This window comes from Saccoglossus kowalevskii, chromosome 18, assembly GCF_978046115.1.
Source record: "Saccoglossus kowalevskii chromosome 18, keSacKowa6.1, whole genome shotgun sequence".
NCBI lineage: Eukaryota > Metazoa > Hemichordata > Enteropneusta > Harrimaniidae > Saccoglossus > Saccoglossus kowalevskii.
In genome coordinates this window covers 23,129,287-23,149,035 of record NC_140658.1, presented here as the reverse complement: position 1 = coordinate 23,149,035, position 19,749 = coordinate 23,129,287, and the positions used below count along the sequence as shown (strand labels likewise).

Below are 19,749 nucleotides of genomic sequence, written 5' to 3'. Positions count from 1 at the left end.
ATTTTAATTTCGTACGAATTTTGAAGAGTCCAACTAGCCTCCTTAGCTCAGTGGTTAGAGCACTGGTCTTGTAAACCAGGGGTCATTTGTTCGAATCTCATAGGGGGCTACCACTAGAGAGAATTTTTAATGTTTGACATACCAGTCAATGTTGCATGTTTATGTGTAATGAGTGTGTAACTCAAACTTATCAAGACAGGCGCATTGATATGACTCAATTTGCAATGCAAGCCGCCTCATTAGCTCTGTGGTTAAGACAGAAGCCATTACTTCGAATTTCTTAGGGGCAACTCCTACACGGTATCTTCAAGGCTGCAAGCCGCCTCCTTAGCTCCGTGGTTATAGCGGGGCCATTAGTTCGAATTTCAAAAGGGCAACTCCTACAGCTAATTTTCCATCTTGGATGAACAAACCAGTCAATGTTGTATGTTTATGGGCGATGAGTGAGTTACTGAAACCAATCAAGACAAGCGAATTTTTTGACTCAACTCAATTTCTCACTTTCATTGAGGCAACTCCTACAGTTAATTGCGGTCTGAAAACCACTGAATCCACTCTATACGCTTGTATTAATAAGCTTATATTAATGTGACTCATTTTAATTTCGTACGAATGTTGAAGAGTCCAACTACCCTCCTTAGCTCAATGGTTAGAGCACTGGTCTTGTAAACCAGGGGTCATTTGTTCGAATCTCATAGGGGGCTACCACTAGAGAGAATTTTTAATGTTTGACATACCAGTCAATGTTGCATGTTTATGTGTAATGAGTGTGTAACTCAAACTTATCAAGACAGGCGCATTGATATGACTCAATTTGCAATGCAAGCCGCCTCATTAGCTCTGTGGTTAAGACAGAAGCCATTACTTCGAATTTCTTAGGGGCAACTCCTACACGGTATCTTCAAGGCTGCAAGCCGCCTCCTTAGCTCCGTGGTTATAGCGGGGCCATTAGTTCGAATTTCAAAAGGGCAACTCCTACAGCTAATTTTCCATCTTGGATGAACAAACCAGTCAATGTTGTATGTTTATGGGCGATGAGTGAGTTACTGAAACCAATCAAGACAAGCGAATTTTTTGACTCAACTCAATTTCTCACTTTCATTGAGGCAACTCCTACAGTTAATTGCGGTCTGAAAACCACTGAATCCACTCTATACGCTTGTATTAATAAGCTTATATTAATGTGACTCATTTTAATTTCGTACGAATGTTGAAGAGTCCAACTACCCTCCTTAGCTCAATGGTTAGAGCACTGGTCTTGTAAATCAGGGGTCATGAGTTCGAATCTCATAGGGGGCTTCCACTAGAGGTCATTTTTAATGTTTGACAAACCAGTCAATGTTGCATGTTTATGTGTAATGAGTGTGTAACTCAAACTTATCAAGACAGGCGCATTGATATGACTCAATTTGCAATGCAAGCCGCCTCCTTAGCTCTGTGGTTAAGACAGAAGCCATTACTTCGAATTTCTTAGGGGCAACTCCTACACGGTATCTTCAAGGCTACAAGCCGCCTCCTTAGCTCCGTGGTTATAGCGCGGCCATGAGTTCGAATTTCATAAGGGCAACTCCTACAGCTAATTTTCCATCTTGGATGAACAAACCAGTCAATGTTGTATGTTTATGGGCGATGAGTGAGTTACTGAAACCAATCAAGACAAGCGTTTTTTTGACTCAACTCAATTTCTCACTTTCATTGAGGCAACTCCTATAGTTAATTGCGGTCTGAAAACCACTGAAACCACTCAATACAAGCATATTAATGTGACTCATTGTAATTTCGTACGAATGTTGAAGAGTCCAACTAGCCTCCTTAGCTCTGTGGTTAGAGCACTGGTCTTGGTAACCAGGGGTCATTTGTTCGAATCTCATAGTGGGCTACCACTAGAGAGAATTTTTAATGTTTGACATACCAGTCAATGTTGCATGTTTATGTGTAATGAGTGTGTAACTCAAACTTATCAAGACAGGCGCATTGATATGACTCAATTTGCAATGCAAGCCGCCTCATTAGCTCTGTGGTTAAGACAGAAGCCATTACTTCGAATTTCTTAGGGGCAACTCCTACACGGTATCTTCAAGGCTGCAAGCCGCCTCCTTAGCTCCGTGGTTATAGCGGGGCCATTAGTTCGAATTTCATAAGGGCAACTCCTACAGCTAATTTTCCATCTTGGATGAACAAACCAGTCAATGTTGTATGTTTATGGGCGATGAGTGAGTTACTGAAACCAATCAAGACAAGCGAATTTTTTGACTCAACTCAATTTCTCACTTTCATTGAGGCAACTCCTACAGTTAATTGCGGTCTGAAAACCACTGAATCCACTCTATACGCTTGTATTAATAAGCTTATATTAATGTGACTCATTTTAATTTCGTACGAATGTTGAAGAGTCCAACTACCCTCCTTAGCTCAGTGGTTAGAGCACTGGTCTTGTAAATCAGGGGTCATGAGTTCGAATCTCATAGGGGGCTTCCACTAGAGGTCATTTTTAATGTTTGACAAACCAGTCAATGTTGCATGTTTATGTGTAATGAGTGTGTAACTCAAACTTATCAAGACAGGCGCATTGATATGACTCAATTTGCAATGCAAGCCGCCTCCTTAGCTCTGTGGTTAAGACAGAAGCCATTACTTCGAATTTCTTAGGGGCAACTCCTACACGGTATCTTCAAGGCTACAAGCCGCCTCCTTAGCTCCGTGGTTATAGCGCGGCCATGAGTTCGAATTTCATAAGGGCAACTCCTACAGCTAATTTTCCATCTTGGATGAACAAACCAGTCAATGTTGTATGTTTATGGGCGATGAGTGAGTTACTGAAACCAATCAAGACAAGCGTTTTTTTGACTCAACTCAATTTCTCACTTTCATTGAGGCAACTCCTATAGTTAATTGCGGTCTGAAAACCACTGAAACCACTCAATACAAGCATACTAATGTGACTCATTTTAATTTCGTACGAATGTTGAAGAGTCCAACTAGCCTCCTTAGCTCAGTGGTTAGAGCACTGGTCTTGTAAACCAGGGGTCATTTGTTCGAATCTCATAGTGGGCTACCACTAGAGAGAATTTTTAATGTTTGACATACCAGTCAATGTTGCATGTTTATGTGTAATGAGTGTGTAACTCAAACTTATCAAGACAGGCGCATTGATATGACTCAATTTGCAATGCAAGCCGCCTCATTAGCTCTGTGGTTAAGACAGAAGCCATTACTTCGAATTTCTTAGGGGCAACTCCTACACGGCATCTTCAAGGCTGCAAGCCGCCTCCTTAGCTCCGTGGCTATAGCGGGGCCATTAGTTCGAATTTCATAAGGGCAACTCCTACAGCTAATTTCCCATCTTGGATGAACAAACCAGCCAATGTTGTATGTTTATGGGCGATGAGTGAGTTACTGAAACCAATCAAGACAAGCGTTTTTTTTTGACTCAACTCAATTTCTCACTTTCATTGAGGCAACTCCTACAGTTAATTGCGGTCTGAAAACCACTGAATCCACTCTATACGCTTGTATTAATAAGCTTATATTAATGTGACTCATTTTAATTTCGTACGAATGTTGAAGAGTCCAACTACCCTCCTTAGCTCAATGGTTAGAGCACTGGTCTTGTAAATCAGGGGTCATGAGTTCGAATCTCATAGGGGGCTTCCACTAGAGGTCATTTTTAATGTTTGACAAACCAGTCAATGTTGCATGTTTATGTGTAATGAGTGTGTAACTCAAACTTATCAAGACAGGCGCATTGATATGACTCAATTTGCAATGCAAGCCGCCTCCTTAGCTCTGTGGTTAAGACAGAAGCCATTACTTCGAATTTCTTAGGGGCAACTCCTACACGGTATCTTCAAGGCTACAAGCCGCCTCCTTAGCTCCGTGGTTATAGCGCGGCCATGAGTTCGAATTTCATAAGGGCAACTCCTACAGCTAATTTTCCATCTTGGATGAACAAACCAGTCAATGTTGTATGTTTATGGGCGATGAGTGAGTTACTGAAACCAATCAAGACAAGCGTTTTTTTGACTCAACTCAATTTCTCACTTTCATTGAGGCAACTCCTATAGTTAATTGCGGTCTGAAAACCACTGAAACCACTCAATACAAGCATATTAATGTGACTCATTGTAATTTCGTACGAATGTTGAAGAGTCCAACTAGCCTCCTTAGCTCTGTGGTTAGAGCACTGGTCTTGGTAACCAGGGGTCATTTGTTCGAATCTCATAGTGGGCTACCACTAGAGAGAATTTTTAATGTTTGACATACCAGTCAATGTTGCATGTTTATGTGTAATGAGTGTGTAACTCAAACTTATCAAGACAGGCGCATTGATATGACTCAATTTGCAATGCAAGCCGCCTCATTAGCTCTGTGGTTAAGACAGAAGCCATTACTTCGAATTTCTTAGGGGCAACTCCTACACGGTATCTTCAAGGCTGCAAGCCGCCTCCTTAGCTCCGTGGTTATAGCGGGGCCATTAGTTCGAATTTCATAAGGGCAACTCCTACAGCTAATTTTCCATCTTGGATGAACAAACCAGTCAATGTTGTATGTTTATGGGCGATGAGTGAGTTACTGAAACCAATCAAGACAAGCGAATTTTTTGACTCAACTCAATTTCTCACTTTCATTGAGGCAACTCCTACAGTTAATTGCGGTCTGAAAACCACTGAATCCACTCTATACGCTTGTATTAATAAGCTTATATTAATGTGACTCATTTTAATTTCGTACGAATGTTGAAGAGTCCAACTACCCTCCTTAGCTCAGTGGTTAGAGCACTGGTCTTGTAAATCAGGGGTCATGAGTTCGAATCTCATAGGGGGCTTCCACTAGAGGTCATTTTTAATGTTTGACAAACCAGTCAATGTTGCATGTTTATGTGTAATGAGTGTGTAACTCAAACTTATCAAGACAGGCGCATTGATATGACTCAATTTGCAATGCAAGCCGCCTCCTTAGCTCTGTGGTTAAGACAGAAGCCATTACTTCGAATTTCTTAGGGGCAACTCCTACACGGTATCTTCAAGGCTACAAGCCGCCTCCTTAGCTCCGTGGTTATAGCGCGGCCATGAGTTCGAATTTCATAAGGGCAACTCCTACAGCTAATTTTCCATCTTGGATGAACAAACCAGTCAATGTTGTATGTTTATGGGCGATGAGTGAGTTACTGAAACCAATCAAGACAAGCGTTTTTTTGACTCAACTCAATTTCTCACTTTCATTGAGGCAACTCCTATAGTTAATTGCGGTCTGAAAACCACTGAAACCACTCAATACAAGCATACTAATGTGACTCATTTTAATTTCGTACGAATGTTGAAGAGTCCAACTAGCCTCCTTAGCTCAGTGGTTAGAGCACTGGTCTTGTAAACCAGGGGTCATTTGTTCGAATCTCATAGTGGGCTACCACTAGAGAGAATTTTTAATGTTTGACATACCAGTCAATGTTGCATGTTTATGTGTAATGAGTGTGTAACTCAAACTTATCAAGACAGGCGCATTGATATGACTCAATTTGCAATGCAAGCCGCCTCATTAGCTCTGTGGTTAAGACAGAAGCCATTACTTCGAATTTCTTAGGGGCAACTCCTACACGGCATCTTCAAGGCTGCAAGCCGCCTCCTTAGCTCCGTGGCTATAGCGGGGCCATTAGTTCGAATTTCATAAGGGCAACTCCTACAGCTAATTTCCCATCTTGGATGAACAAACCAGCCAATGTTGTATGTTTATGGGCGATGAGTGAGTTACTGAAACCAATCAAGACAAGCGTTTTTTTTTGACTCAACTCAATTTCTCACTTTCATTGAGGCAACTCCTATAGTTAATTGCGGTCTGAAAACCACTGAAACCACTCAATACAAGCATATTAATGTGACTCATTTTAATTTCGTACGAATGTTGAGGAGTCCAACTAGCCTCCTTAGCTCAGTGGTTTGAGCACTGGTCTTGTAAACCAGGGGTCATGAGTTCGAATCTCATAGGGGGCTTCCACTAGAGAGAATTTTTAATGTTTGACATACCAGTCAATGTTGCATGTTTGTGTGTAATGAGTGTGTAACTCAAACTTATCAAGACAGGCGCATTGATATGACTCAATTTGCAATGCAAGCCGCCTCCTTAGCTCTGTGGTTTAGACAGAAGCCATTTCTTCGAATTTCTTAGGGGCGACTCCTACACGGTATCTTCAAGGCTACAAGCCGTCTCCTTAGCTCCATGGTTATAGCGGGGCCATGAGTTCGAATTTCATAAGGGCAACTCCTACAGCTAATTTTCCATCTTGGATGAACAAACCAGTCAATGTTGTATGTTTATGGGCGACGAGTGAGTTACTGAAACCAATCAAGACAAGCGAATTTTTTGACTCAACTCAATTTCTCACTTTCATTGAGGCAACTCCTACAGTTAATTGCGGTCTGAAAACCACTGAAACCACTCTATACGCTTGTATTAATAAGCTTATATTAATGTGACTCATTTTAATTTCGTACGAATGTTGAAGAGTCCAACTAGCCTCCTTAGCTCAGTGGTTAGAGCACTGGTCTTGTAAATCAGGGGTCATTAGTTCGAATCCCATAGGGGCTTCCACTAGAGGTCATTTTTAATGTTTGACAAACCAGTCAATGTTGCATGTTTATGTGTAATGAGTGTGTAACTCAAACTTATCAAGACAGGCGCATTGATATGACTCAATTTGCAATGCAAGCCGCCTCCTTAGCTCTGTGGTTAAGACAAAAGCCATTACTTCGAATTTCTTAGGGGCAACTCCTACACGGTATCTTCAAGGCTACAAGCCGCCTCCTTAGCTCCGTGGTTATAGCGGGGCCATGAGTTCGAATTTCATAAGGGCAACTCCTACAGCTAATTTTCCATCTTGGATGAACAAACCAGTCAATGTTGTATGTTTATGGGCGATGAGTGAGTTACTGAAACCAATCAAGACAAGCGTTTTTTTTTTACTCAACTCAATTTCTCACTTTCATTGAGGCAACTCCTATAGTTAATTGCGGTCTGAAAACCACTGAAACCACTCAATACAAGCATATTAATGTGACTCATTTTAATTTCGTACGAATGTTGAGGAGTCCAACTAGCCTCCTTAGCTCAGTGGTTAGAGCACTGGTCTTGTAAACCAGGGGTCATGAGTTCGAATCTCATAGGGGGCTTCCACTAGAGAGAATTTTTAATGTTTGACATACCAGTCAATGTTGCATGTTTGTGTGTAATGAGTGTGTAACTCAAACTTATCAAGACAGGCGCATTGATATGACTCAATTTGCAATGCAAGCCGCCTCCTTAGCTCTGTGGTTAAGACAGAAGCCATTACTTCGAATTTCTTAGGGGCGACTCCTACACGGTATCTTCAAGGCTACAAGCCATCTCCTTAGCTCCATGGTTATAGCGGGGCCATGAGTTCGAATTTCATAAGGGCAACTCCTACAGCTAATTTTCCATCTTGGATGAACAAACCAGTCAATGTTGTATGTTTATGGGCGATGAGTGAGTTACTGAAACCAATCAAGACAAGCGAATTTTTTGACTCAACTCAATTTCTCACTTTCATTGAGGCAACTCCTACAGTTAATTGCGGTCTGAAAACCACTGAAACCACTCTATACGCTTGTATTAATAAGCTTATATTAATGTGACTCATTTTAATTTCGTACGAATGTTGAAGAGTCCAACTAGCCTCCTTAGCTCAGTGGTTAGAGCACTGGTCTTGTAAATCAGGGGTCATTAGTTCGAATCCCATAGGGGCTTCCACTAGAGGTCATTTTTAATGTTTGACAAACCAGTCAATGTTGCATGTTTATGTGTAATGAGTGTGTAACTCAAACTTATCAAGACAGGCGCATTGATATGACTCAATTTGCAATGCAAGCCGCCTCCTTAGCTCTGTGGTTAAGACAAAAGCCATTACTTCGAATTTCTTAGGGGCAACTCCTACACGGTATCTTCAAGGCTACAAGCCGCCTCCTTAGCTCCGTGGTTATAGCGGGGCCATGAGTTCGAATTTCATAAGGGCAACTCCTACAGCTAATTTTCCATCTTGGATGAACAAACCAGTCAATGTTGTATGTTTATGGGCGATGAGTGAGTTACTGAAACCAATCAAGACAAGCGTTTTTTTTTGACTCAACTCAATTTCTCACTTTCATTGAGGCAACTCCTATAGTTAATTGCGGTCTGAAAACCACTGAAACCACTCAATACAAGCATATTAATGAGACTCATTTTAATTTCGTACGAATGTTGAGGAGTCCAACTAGCCTCCTTAGCTCAGTGGTTAGAGCACTGGTCTTGTAAACCAGGGGTCATGAGTTCGAATCTCATAGGGGGCTTCCACTAGAGAGAATTTTTAATGTTTGACATACCAGTCAATGTTGCATGTTTGTGTGTAATGAGTGTGTAACTCAAACTTATCAAGACAGGCGCATTGATATGACTCAATTTGCAATGCAAGCCGCCTCCTTAGCTCTGTGGTTAAGACAGAAGCCATTACTTCGAATTTCTTAGGGGCGACTCCTACACGGTATCTTCAAGGCTACAAGCCGTCTCCTTAGCTCCATGGTTATAGCGGGGCCATGAGTTCGAATTTCATAAGGGCAACTCCTACAGCTAATTTTCCATCTTGGATGAACAAACCAGTCAATGTTGTATGTTTATGGGCGATGAGTGAGTTACTGAAACCAATCAAGACAAGCGAATTTTTTGACTCAACTCAATTTCTCACTTTCATTGAGGCAACTCCTACAGTTAATTGCGGTCTGAAAACCACTGAAACCACTCAATACAAGCATATTAATGTGACTCATTTTAATTTCGTACGAATGTTGAAGAGTCCAACTAGCCTCCTTAGACTTGTGGTTAGAAAACTGGTCTTGTAAACCAGGGGTCATGAGTTCGAATCGCATTGGGCGATGAGTGAGTTACTGAAACCAATCAAGACAAGCGTTTTTTTTTACTCAACTCAATTTCTCACTTTCATTGAGGCAACTCCTACAGTTAATTGCGGTCTGAAAACCACTGAATCCACTCAATACGCTTGTATTAATATGCTTATATTAATATGACTCATTTTAATTTCGTGCGAATGTTGAAGAGTCCAACCAGCATCCTTAGCTCAGTGGTTAGAGCACTGGTCTTGTAAACCAGGGGTCATGAGTTCGAATCTCGTAGGGGGCTTCCACCAGAAAGAATTTTTAATGTTTGACATACCAGTCAATGTTGCATGTTTATGTGTAATGAGTGTGTAACTCAAACTTATCAAGACAGGCGCATTGATATGACTCAATTTGCAATGCAAGCCGCCTCCTTAGCTCTGTGGTTAAGACAGAAGCCATTACTTCGAATTTCTTAGGGGCAACTCCTACACGGTATCTTCAAGGCTACAAGCCGTCTCCTTAGCTCCGTGGTTATAGCGGGGCCATGAGTTCGAATTTCATAAGGGCAACTCCTACAGCTAATTTTCCATCTTGGATTAACAAACCAGTCAATGTTGTATGTTTATGGGCGATGAGTGAGTTACTGAAACCAATCAAGACAAGCAAATTTTTTGACTCAACTCAATTTCTCACTTTCATTGAGGCAACTCCTACAGTTAATTGCAGAATGAAAACCACTGAAACTACTCAATACAAGCATATTAATGTGACTCATTTTAATGTCGTACGAATTTTCAAGAGTCCAACTAGCCTCCTTAGCTCAGTGGTTAGAGCACTGGTCTTGTAAACCAGTGGTCATGAGTTCGAATCTCATAGGGGGCTTCCACAAGAGAGAATTTTTAATGTTTGACATACCAGTCAATGTTGCATGTTTATGTGTAATGAGTGTGTAACTCAAACTTATCAAGACAGGCGCATTGATATGACTCAATTTGCAATGCAAGCCGCCTCCTTAGCTCTGTGGTTATGACAGAAGCCATTACTTCGAATTTCTTAGGGGCAACTCCTACACGGTATCTTCAAGGCTACAAGCCGTCTCCTTAGCTCCGTGGTTATAGCGGGGCCATGAGTTCGAATTTCATAAGGGCAACTCCTACAGCTAATTTTCCATCTTGGATGAACAAACCAGTCAATGTTGTATGTTTATGGGCGATGAGTGAGTTACTGAAACCAATCAAGACAAGCGAATTTTTTGACTCAACTCAATTTCTCACTTTCATTGAGGCAACTCCTACAGTTAATTGCGGTCTGAAAACCACTGAAACCACTCAATACAAGCATATTAATGTGACTCATTTTAATTTCGTACGAATGTTGAAAAGTCCAACTAGCCTCCTTAGCTCAGTGGTTAGAGCACTGGTCTTGTAAACCAGGGGTCATTTGTTCGAATCTCATAGTGGGCTACCACTAGAGAGAATTTTTAATGTTTGACATACCAGTCAATGTTGCATGTTTATGTGTAATGAGTGTGTAACTCAAACTTATCAAGACAGGCGCATTGATATGACTCAATTTGCAATGCAAGCCGCCTCATTAGCTCTGTGGTTAAGACAGAAGCCATTACTTCGAATTTCTTAGGGGCAACTCCTACACGGTATCTTCAAGGCTGCAAGCCGCCTCCTTAGCTCCGTGGTTATAGCGGGGCCATTAGTTCGAATTTCATAAGGGCAACTCCTACAGCTAATTTTCCATCTTGGATGAACAAACCAGTCAATGTTGTATGTTTATGGGCGATGAGTGAGTTACTGAAACCAATCAAGACAAGCGAATTTTTTGACTCAACTCAATTTCTCACTTTCATTGAGGCAACTCCTACAGTTAATTGCGGTCTGAAAACCACTGAATCCACTCTATACGCTTGTATTAATAAGCTTATATTAATGTGACTCATTTTAATTTCGTACGAATGTTGAAGAGTCCAACTAGCCTCCTTAGCTCAGTGGTTAGAGCACTGGTCTTGTAAATCAGGGGTCATGAGTTCGAATCTCATAGGGGGCTTCCACTAGAGGTCATTTTTAATGTTTGACAAACCAGTCAATGTTGCATGTTTATGTGTAATGAGTGTGTAACTCAAACTTATCAAGGCAGGCGCATTGATATGACTCAATTTGCAATGCAAGCCGCCTCCTTAGCTCTGTGGTTAAGACAGAAGCCATTACTTCGAATTTCTTAGGGGCAACTCCTACACGGTATATTCAAGGCTACAAGCCGCCTCCTTAGCTCCGTGGTTATAGCGCGGCCATGAGTTCGAATTTCATAAGGGCAACTCCTACAGCTAATTTTCCATCTTGGATGAACAAACCAGTCAATGTTGTATGTTTATGGGCGATGAGTGAGTTACTGAAACCAATCAAGACAAGCGTTTTTTTGACTCAACTCAATTTCTCACTTTCATTGAGGCAACTCCTATAGTTAATTGCGGTCTGAAAACCACTGAAACCACTCAATACAAGCATATTAATGTGACTCATTTTAATTTCGTACGAATGTTGAGGAGTGCAACTAGCCTCCTTAGCTCAGTGGTTAGAGCACTGGTCTTGTAAACCAGGGGTCATGAGTTCGAATCTCATAGGGGGCTTCCACTAGAGAGAATTTTTAATGTTTGACATACCAGTCAATGTTGCATGTTTGTGTGTAATGAGTGTGTAACTCAAACTTATCAAGACAGGCGCATTGATATGACTCAATTTGCAATGCAAGCCGCCTCCTTAGCTCTGTGGTTTAGACAGAAGCCATTACTTCGAATTTCTTAGGGGCGACTCCTACACGGTATCTTCAAGGCTACAAGCCGTCTCCTTAGCTCCATGGTTATAGCGGGGCCATGAGTTCGAATTTCATAAGGGCAACTCCTACAGCTAATTTTCCATCTTGGATGAACAAACCAGTCAATGTTGTATGTTTATGGGCGATGAGTGAGTTACTGAAACCAATCAAGACAAGCGAATTTTTTGACTCAACTCAATTTCTCACTTTCATTGAGGCAACTCCTACAGTTAATTGCGGTCTGAAAACCACTGAAACCACTCTATACGCTTGTATTAATAAGCTTATATTAATGTGACTCATTTTAATTTCGTACGAATGTTGAAGAGTCCAACTAGCCTCCTTAGCTCAGTGGTTAGAGCACTGGTCTTGTAAATCAGGGGTCATTAGTTCGAATCCCATAGGGGGCTTCCACTAGAGGTCATTTTTAATGTTTGACAAACCAGTCAATGTTGCATGTTTATGTGTAATGAGTGTGTAACTCAAACTTATCAAGACAGGCGCATTGATATGACTCAATTTGCAATGCAAGCCGCCTCCTTAGCTCTGTGGTTAAGACAAAAGCCATTACTTCGAATTTCTTAGGGGCAACTCCTACACGGTATCTTCAAGGCTACAAGCCGTCTCCTTAGCTCCGTGGTTATAGCGGGGCCATGAGTTCGAATTTCATAAGGGCAACTCCTACAGCTAATTTTCCATCTTGGATGAACAAACCAGTCAATGTTGTATGTTTATGGGCGATGAGTGAGTTACTGAAACCAATCAAGACAAGCGAATTTTTTGACTCAACTCAATTTCTCACTTTCATTGAGGCAACTCCTACAGTTAATTGCGGTCTGAAAACCACTGAAACCACTCAATACAAGCATATTAATGTGACTCATTTTAATTTCGTACGAATGTTGAAAAGTCCAACTAGCCTCCTTAGCTCAGTGGTTAGAGCACTGGTCTTGTAAACCAGGGGTCATTTGTTCGAATCTCATAGTGGGCTACCACTAGAGAGAATTTTTAATGTTTGACATACCAGTCAATGTTGCATGTTTATGTGTAATGAGTGTGTAACTCAAACTTATCAAGACAGGCGCATTGATATGACTCAATTTGCAATGCAAGCCGCCTCATTAGCTCTGTGGTTAAGACAGAAGCCATTACTTCGAATTTCTTAGGGGCAACTCCTACACGGTATCTTCAAGGCTGCAAGCCGCCTCCTTAGCTCCGTGGTTATAGCGGGGCCATTAGTTCGAATTTCATAAGGGCAACTCCTACAGCTAATTTTCCATCTTGGATGAACGAACCAGTCAATGTTGTATGTTTATGGGCGATGAGTGAGTTACTGAAACCAATCAAGACAAGCGAATTTTTTGACTCAACTCAATTTCTCACTTTCATTGAGGCAACTCCTACAGTTAATTGCGGTCTGAAAACCACTGAATCCACTCTATACGCTTGTATTAATAAGCTTATATTAATGTGACTCATTTTAATTTCGTACGAATGTTGAAGAGTCCAACTAGCCTCCTTAGCTCAGTGGTTAGAGCACTGGTCTTGTAAATCAGGGGTCATGAGTTCGAATCTCATAGGGGGCTTCCACTAGAGGTCATTTTTAATGTTTGACAAACCAGTCAATGTTGCATGTTTATGTGTAATGAGTGTGTAACTCAAACTTATCAAGGCAGGCGCATTGATATGACTCAATTTGCAATGCAAGCCGCCTCCTTAGCTCTGTGGTTAAGACAGAAGCCATTACTTCGAATTTCTTAGGGGCAACTCCTACACGGTATATTCAAGGCTACAAGCCGCCTCCTTAGCTCCGTGGTTATAGCGCGGCCATGAGTTCGAATTTCATAAGGGCAACTCCTACAGCTAATTTTCCATCTTGGATGAACAAACCAGTCAATGTTGTATGTTTATGGGCGATGAGTGAGTTACTGAAACCAATCAAGACAAGCGTTTTTTTGACTCAACTCAATTTCTCACTTTCATTGAGGCAACTCCTATAGTTAATTGCGGTCTGAAAACCACTGAAACCACTCAATACAAGCATATTAATGTGACTCATTTTAATTTCGTACGAATGTTGAGGAGTGCAACTAGCCTCCTTAGCTCAGTGGTTAGAGCACTGGTCTTGTAAACCAGGGGTCATGAGTTCGAATCTCATAGGGGGCTTCCACTAGAGAGAATTTTTAATGTTTGACATACCAGTCAATGTTGCATGTTTGTGTGTAATGAGTGTGTAACTCAAACTTATCAAGACAGGCGCATTGATATGACTCAATTTGCAATGCAAGCCGCCTCCTTAGCTCTGTGGTTTAGACAGAAGCCATTACTTCGAATTTCTTAGGGGCGACTCCTACACGGTATCTTCAAGGCTACAAGCCGTCTCCTTAGCTCCATGGTTATAGCGGGGCCATGAGTTCGAATTTCATAAGGGCAACTCCTACAGCTAATTTTCCATCTTGGATGAACAAACCAGTCAATGTTGTATGTTTATGGGCGATGAGTGAGTTACTGAAACCAATCAAGACAAGCGAATTTTTTGACTCAACTCAATTTCTCACTTTCATTGAGGCAACTCCTACAGTTAATTGCGGTCTGAAAACCACTGAAACCACTCTATACGCTTGTATTAATAAGCTTATATTAATGTGACTCATTTTAATTTCGTACGAATGTTGAAGAGTCCAACTAGCCTCCTTAGCTCAGTGGTTAGAGCACTGGTCTTGTAAATCAGGGGTCATTAGTTCGAATCCCATAGGGGGCTTCCACTAGAGGTCATTTTTAATGTTTGACAAACCAGTCAATGTTGCATGTTTATGTGTAATGAGTGTGTAACTCAAACTTATCAAGACAGGCGCATTGATATGACTCAATTTGCAATGCAAGCCGCCTCCTTAGCTCTGTGGTTAAGACAAAAGCCATTACTTCGAATTTCTTAGGGGCAACTCCTACACGGTATCTTCAAGGCTACAAGCCGCCTCCTTAGCTCCGTGGTTATAGCGGGGCCATGAGTTCGAATTTCATAAGGGCAACTCCTACAGCTAATTTTCCATCTTGGATGAACAAACCAGTCAATGTTGTATGTTTATGGGCGATGAGTGAGTTACTGAAACCAATCAAGACAAGCGTTTTTTTTGACTCAACTCAATTTCTCACTTTCATTGAGGCAACTCCTATAGTTAATTGCGGTCTGAAAACCACTGAAACCACTCAATACAAGCATATTAATGTGACTCATTTTAATTTCGTACGAATGTTGAGGAGTCCAACTAGCCTCCTTAGCTCAGTGGTTAGAGCACTGGTCTTGTAAACCAGGGGTCATGAGTTCGAATCTCATAGGGGGCTTCCACTAGAGAGAATTTTTAATGTTTGACATACCAGTCAATGTTGCATGTTTGTGTGTAATGAGTGTGTAACTCAAACTTATCAAGACAGGCGCATTGATATGACTCAATTTGCAATGCAAGCCGCCTCCTTAGCTCTGTGGTTAAGACAGAAGCCATTACTTCGAATTTCTTAGGGGCGACTCCTACACGGTATCTTCAAGGCTACAAGCCGTCTCCTTAGCTCCATGGTTATAGCGGGGCCATGAGTTCGAATTTCATAAGGGCAACTCCTACAGCTAATTTTCCATCTTGGATGAACAAACCAGTCAATGTTGTATGTTTATGGGCGATGAGTGAGTTACTGAAACCAATCAAGACAAGCGAATTTTTTGACTCAACTCAATTTCTCACTTTCATTGAGGCAACTCCTACAGTTAATTGCGGTCTGAAAACCACTGAAACCACTCAATACAAGCATATTAATGTGACTCATTTTAATTTCGTACGAATGTTGAAGAGTCCAACTAGCCTCCTTAGACTTGTGGTTAGAAAACTGGTCTTGTAAACCAGGGGTCATGAGTTCGAATCGCATTGGGCGATGAGTGAGTTACTGAAACCAATCAAGACAAGCGTTTTTTTTGACTCAACTCAATTTCTCACTTTCATTGAGGCAACTCCTACAGTTAATTGCGGTCTGAAAACCACTGAATCCACTCAATACGCTTGTATTAACATGCTTATATTAATATGACACATTTTAATTTCGTGCGAATGTTGAAGAGTCCAACCAGCATCCTTAGCTCAGTGGTTAGAGCACTGGTCTTGTAAACCAGGGGTCATGAGTTCGAATCTCGTAGGGGGCTTCCACCAGAAAGAATTTTTAATGTTTGACATACCAGTCAATGTTGCATGTTTATGTGTAATGAGTGTGTAACTCAAACTTATCAAGACAGGCGCATTGATATGACTCAATTTGCAATGCAAGCCGCCTCTTTAGCTCTGTGGTTAAGACAGAAGCCATTACTTCGAATTTCTTAGGGGCAACTCCTACACGGTATCTTCAAGGCTACAAGCCGTCTCCTTAGCTCCGTGGTTATAGCGGGGCCATGAGTTCGAATTTCATAAGGGCAACTCCTACAGCTAATTTTCCATCTTGGATGAACAAACCAGTCAATGTTGTATGTTTATGGGCGATGAGTGAGTTACTGAAACCAATCAAGACAAGCGAATTTTTTGACTCAACTCAATTTCTCACTTTCATTGAGGCAACTCCTACAGTTAATTGCGGTCTGAAAACCACTGAAACCACTCAATACAAGCATATTAATGTGACTCATTTTAATTTCGTACGAATGTTGAAGAGTCCAACTAGCCTCCTTAGCTCAGTGGTTAGAGCACTGGTCTTGTAAACCAGGGGTCATTTGTTCGAATCTCATAGTGGGCTACCACTAGAGAGAATTTTTAATGTTTGACATACCAGTCAATGTTGCATGTTTATGTGTAATGAGTGTGTAACTCAAACTTATCAAGACAGGCGCATTGATATGACTCAATTTGCAATGCAAGCCGCCTCATTAGCTCTGTGGTTAAGACAGAAGCCATTACTTCGAATTTCTTAGGGGCAACTCCTACACGGTATCTTCAAGGCTGCAAGCCGCCTCCTTAGCTCCGTGGTTATAGCGGGGCCATTAGTTCGAATTTCATAAGGGCAACTCCTACAGCTAATTTTCCATCTTGGATGAACAAACCAGTCAATGTTGTATGTTTATGGGCGATGAGTGAGTTACTGAAACCAATCAAGACAAGCGAATTTTTTGACTCAACTCAATTTCTCACTTTCATTGAGGCAACTCCTACAGTTAATTGCGGTCTGAAAACCACTGAATCCACTCTATACGCTTGTATTAATAAGCTTATATTAATGTGACTCATTTTAATTTCGTACGAATGTTGAAGAGTCCAACTAGCCTCCTTAGCTCAGTGGTTAGAGCACTGGTCTTGTAAACCAGGGGTCATTTGTTCGAATCTCATAGTGGGCTACCACTAGAGAAAATTTTTAATGTTTGACATACCAGTCAATGTTGCATGTTTATGTGTAATGAGTGTGTAACTCAAACTTATCAAGACAGGCGCATTGATATGACTCAATTTGCAATGCAAGCCGCCTCCTTAGCTCTGTGGTTAAGACAGAAGCCATTACTTCGAATTTCTTAGGGGCAACTCCTACACGGTATCTTCAAGGCTGCAAGCCGCCTCCTTAGCTCCGTGGTTATAGCGGGGCCATTAGTTCGAATTTCATAAGGGCAACTCCTACAGCTAATTTCCCATCTTGGATGAACAAACCAGCCAATGTTGTATGTTTATGGGCGATGAGTGAGTTACTGAAACCAATCAAGACAAGCGAATTTTTTGACTCAACTCAATTTCTCACTTTCATTGAGGCAACTCCTATAGTTAATTGCGGTCTGAAAACCACTGAAACCACTCTATACGCTTGTATTAATAAGCTTATATTAATGTGACTCATTTTAATTTCGTACGAATGTTGAAGAGTCCAACTAGCCTCCTTAGCTCAGTGGTTAGAGCACTGGTCTTGTAAATCAGGGGTCATTAGTTCGAATCCCATAGGGGGCTTCCACTAGAGGTCATTTTTAATGTTTGACAAACCAGTCAATGTTGCATGTTTATGTGTAATGAGTGTGTAACTCAAACTTATCAAGACAGGCGCATTGATATGACTCAATTTGCAATGCAAGCCGCCTCCTTAGCTCTGTGGTTAAGACAAAAGCCATTACTTCGAATTTCTTAGGGGCAACTCCTACACGGTATCTTCAAGGCTACAAGCCGCCTCCTTAGCTCCGTGGTTATAGCGGGGCCATGAGTTCGAATTTTATAAGGGCAACTCCTACAGCTAATTTTCCATCTTGGATGAACAAACCAGTCAATGTTGTATGTTTATGGGCGATGAGTGAGTTACTGAAACCAATCAAGACAAGCGTTTTTTTTTTGACTCAACTCAATTTCTAACTTTCATTGAGGCAACTCCTATAGTTAATTGCGGTCTGAAAACCACTGAAACCACTCAATACAAGCATATTAATGTGACTCATTTTAATTTCGTACGAATATTGAGGAGTCCAACTAGCCTCCTTAGCTCAGTGGTTAGAGCACTGGTCTTGTAAACCAGGGGTCATGAGTTCGAATCTCATAGGGGGCTTCCACTAGAGAGAATTTTTAATGTTTGACATACCAGTCAATGTTGCATGTTTGTGTGTAATGAGTGTGTAACTCAAACTTATCAAGACAGGCGCATTGATATGACTCAATTTGCAATGCAAGCCGCCTCCTTAACTCTGTGGTTAAGACAGAAGCCATTACTTCGAATTTCTTAGGGGCGACTCCTACACGGTATCTTCAAGGCTACAAGCCGTCTCCTTAGCTCCATGGTTATAGCGGGGCCATGAGTTCGAATTTCATAAGGGCAACTCCTACAGCTAATTTTCCATCTTGGATGAACAAACCAGTCAATGTTGTATGTTTATGGGCGATGAGTGAGTTACTGAAACCAATCAAGACAAGCGAATTTTTTGACTCAACTCAATTTCTCACTTTCATTGAGGCAACTCCTACAGTTAATTGCGGTCTGAAAACCACTGAAACCACTCAATACAAGCATATTAATGTGACTCATTTTAATTTCGTATGAATGTTGAAGAGTCCAACTAGCCTCCTTAGACTTGTGGTTAGAAAACTGGTCTTGTAAACCAGGGGTCATGAGTTCGAATCGCATTGGGCGATGAGTGAGTTACTGAAACCAATCAAGACAAGCGTTTTTTTTAACTCAACTCAATTTCTCACTTTCATTGAGGCAACTTCTACAGTTAATTGCGGTCTGAAAACCACTGAATCCACTCAATACGCTTGTATTAATATGCTTATATTAATATGACTCATTTTAATTTCGTGCGAATGTTGAAGAGTCCAACCAGCATCCTTAGCTCAGTGGTTAGAGCACTGGTCTTGTAAACCAGGGGTCATGAGTTCGAATCTCGTAGGGGGCTTCCACCAGAAAGAATTTTTAATGTTTGACATACCAGTCAATGTTGCATGTTTATGTGTAATGAGTGTGTAACTCAAACTTATCAAGACAGGCGCATTGATATGACTCAATTTGCAATGCAAGCCGCCTCCTTAGCTCTGTGGTTAAGACAGAAGCCATTACTTCGAATTTCTTAGGGGCAACTCCTACACGGCATCTTCAAGGCTGCAAGCCGCCTCCTTAGCTCCGTGGCTATAGCGGGGCCATTAGTTCGAATTTCATAAGGGCAACTCCTACAGCTAATTTCCCATCTTGGATGAACAAACCAGCCAATGTTGTATGTTTATGGGCGATGAGTGAGTTACTGAAACCAATCAAGACAAGCGTTTTTTTTTGACTCAACTCAATTTCTCACTTTCATTGAGGCAACTCCTATAGTTAATTGCGGTCTGAAAACCACTGAAACCACTCAATACAAGCATATTAATGTGACTCATTTTAATTTCGTACGAATGTTGAGGAGTCCAACTAGCCTCCTTAGCTCAGTGGTTTGAGCACTGGTCTTGTAAACCAGGGGTCATGAGTTCGAATCTCATAGGGGGCTTCCACTAGAGAGAATTTTTAATGTTTGACATACCAGTCAATGTTGCATGTTTGTGTGTAATGAGTGTGTAACTCAAAC

General features: G+C 41.3%; 22 non-coding genes across 22 annotated transcripts; all 22 read left to right on the top strand.

Annotated features, from left to right (window-relative positions):
- The first annotated feature begins 36 nt into the window (after positions 1 to 36).
- TRNAT-UGU (transfer RNA threonine (anticodon UGU)) lies at positions 37 to 109 on the top strand. Its single transcript has one exon. It is a non-coding gene; the product is annotated as a tRNA-Thr (tRNA).
- A 1,117-nt stretch (positions 110 to 1,226) lies between these two features.
- Positions 1,227 to 1,299, top strand: TRNAT-UGU (transfer RNA threonine (anticodon UGU)). Its single transcript has one exon. It is a non-coding gene; the product is annotated as a tRNA-Thr (tRNA).
- A 1,102-nt stretch (positions 1,300 to 2,401) lies between these two features.
- TRNAT-UGU (transfer RNA threonine (anticodon UGU)) lies at positions 2,402 to 2,474 on the top strand. Its single transcript has one exon. It is a non-coding gene; the product is annotated as a tRNA-Thr (tRNA).
- Positions 2,475 to 3,577: 1,103 nt separating this feature from the next.
- Positions 3,578 to 3,650, top strand: TRNAT-UGU (transfer RNA threonine (anticodon UGU)). Its single transcript has one exon. It is a non-coding gene; the product is annotated as a tRNA-Thr (tRNA).
- A 1,102-nt stretch (positions 3,651 to 4,752) lies between these two features.
- On the top strand, positions 4,753 to 4,825 carry TRNAT-UGU (transfer RNA threonine (anticodon UGU)). Its single transcript has one exon. It is a non-coding gene; the product is annotated as a tRNA-Thr (tRNA).
- Positions 4,826 to 5,914: 1,089 nt separating this feature from the next.
- TRNAT-UGU (transfer RNA threonine (anticodon UGU)) lies at positions 5,915 to 5,987 on the top strand. The gene has a single exon. It is a non-coding gene; the product is annotated as a tRNA-Thr (tRNA).
- A 1,103-nt stretch (positions 5,988 to 7,090) lies between these two features.
- TRNAT-UGU (transfer RNA threonine (anticodon UGU)) lies at positions 7,091 to 7,163 on the top strand. Its single transcript has one exon. It is a non-coding gene; the product is annotated as a tRNA-Thr (tRNA).
- Positions 7,164 to 8,266: 1,103 nt separating this feature from the next.
- Positions 8,267 to 8,339, top strand: TRNAT-UGU (transfer RNA threonine (anticodon UGU)). The gene has a single exon. It is a non-coding gene; the product is annotated as a tRNA-Thr (tRNA).
- A 771-nt stretch (positions 8,340 to 9,110) lies between these two features.
- On the top strand, positions 9,111 to 9,183 carry TRNAT-UGU (transfer RNA threonine (anticodon UGU)). The gene has a single exon. It is a non-coding gene; the product is annotated as a tRNA-Thr (tRNA).
- Positions 9,184 to 9,691: 508 nt separating this feature from the next.
- On the top strand, positions 9,692 to 9,764 carry TRNAT-UGU (transfer RNA threonine (anticodon UGU)). The gene has a single exon. It is a non-coding gene; the product is annotated as a tRNA-Thr (tRNA).
- Positions 9,765 to 10,867: 1,103 nt separating this feature from the next.
- TRNAT-UGU (transfer RNA threonine (anticodon UGU)) lies at positions 10,868 to 10,940 on the top strand. Its single transcript has one exon. It is a non-coding gene; the product is annotated as a tRNA-Thr (tRNA).
- Positions 10,941 to 11,447: 507 nt separating this feature from the next.
- TRNAT-UGU (transfer RNA threonine (anticodon UGU)) lies at positions 11,448 to 11,520 on the top strand. The gene has a single exon. It is a non-coding gene; the product is annotated as a tRNA-Thr (tRNA).
- A 522-nt stretch (positions 11,521 to 12,042) lies between these two features.
- On the top strand, positions 12,043 to 12,115 carry TRNAT-UGU (transfer RNA threonine (anticodon UGU)). The gene has a single exon. It is a non-coding gene; the product is annotated as a tRNA-Thr (tRNA).
- Positions 12,116 to 13,218: 1,103 nt separating this feature from the next.
- On the top strand, positions 13,219 to 13,291 carry TRNAT-UGU (transfer RNA threonine (anticodon UGU)). The gene has a single exon. It is a non-coding gene; the product is annotated as a tRNA-Thr (tRNA).
- Positions 13,292 to 13,798: 507 nt separating this feature from the next.
- On the top strand, positions 13,799 to 13,871 carry TRNAT-UGU (transfer RNA threonine (anticodon UGU)). The gene has a single exon. It is a non-coding gene; the product is annotated as a tRNA-Thr (tRNA).
- Positions 13,872 to 14,393: 522 nt separating this feature from the next.
- Positions 14,394 to 14,466, top strand: TRNAT-UGU (transfer RNA threonine (anticodon UGU)). Its single transcript has one exon. It is a non-coding gene; the product is annotated as a tRNA-Thr (tRNA).
- Positions 14,467 to 14,974: 508 nt separating this feature from the next.
- TRNAT-UGU (transfer RNA threonine (anticodon UGU)) lies at positions 14,975 to 15,047 on the top strand. Its single transcript has one exon. It is a non-coding gene; the product is annotated as a tRNA-Thr (tRNA).
- Positions 15,048 to 15,818: 771 nt separating this feature from the next.
- TRNAT-UGU (transfer RNA threonine (anticodon UGU)) lies at positions 15,819 to 15,891 on the top strand. The gene has a single exon. It is a non-coding gene; the product is annotated as a tRNA-Thr (tRNA).
- A 1,698-nt stretch (positions 15,892 to 17,589) lies between these two features.
- TRNAT-UGU (transfer RNA threonine (anticodon UGU)) lies at positions 17,590 to 17,662 on the top strand. Its single transcript has one exon. It is a non-coding gene; the product is annotated as a tRNA-Thr (tRNA).
- A 510-nt stretch (positions 17,663 to 18,172) lies between these two features.
- On the top strand, positions 18,173 to 18,245 carry TRNAT-UGU (transfer RNA threonine (anticodon UGU)). The gene has a single exon. It is a non-coding gene; the product is annotated as a tRNA-Thr (tRNA).
- Positions 18,246 to 19,016: 771 nt separating this feature from the next.
- Positions 19,017 to 19,089, top strand: TRNAT-UGU (transfer RNA threonine (anticodon UGU)). The gene has a single exon. It is a non-coding gene; the product is annotated as a tRNA-Thr (tRNA).
- A 509-nt stretch (positions 19,090 to 19,598) lies between these two features.
- TRNAT-UGU (transfer RNA threonine (anticodon UGU)) lies at positions 19,599 to 19,671 on the top strand. The gene has a single exon. It is a non-coding gene; the product is annotated as a tRNA-Thr (tRNA).
- Positions 19,672 to 19,749: the final 78 nt, after the last annotated feature.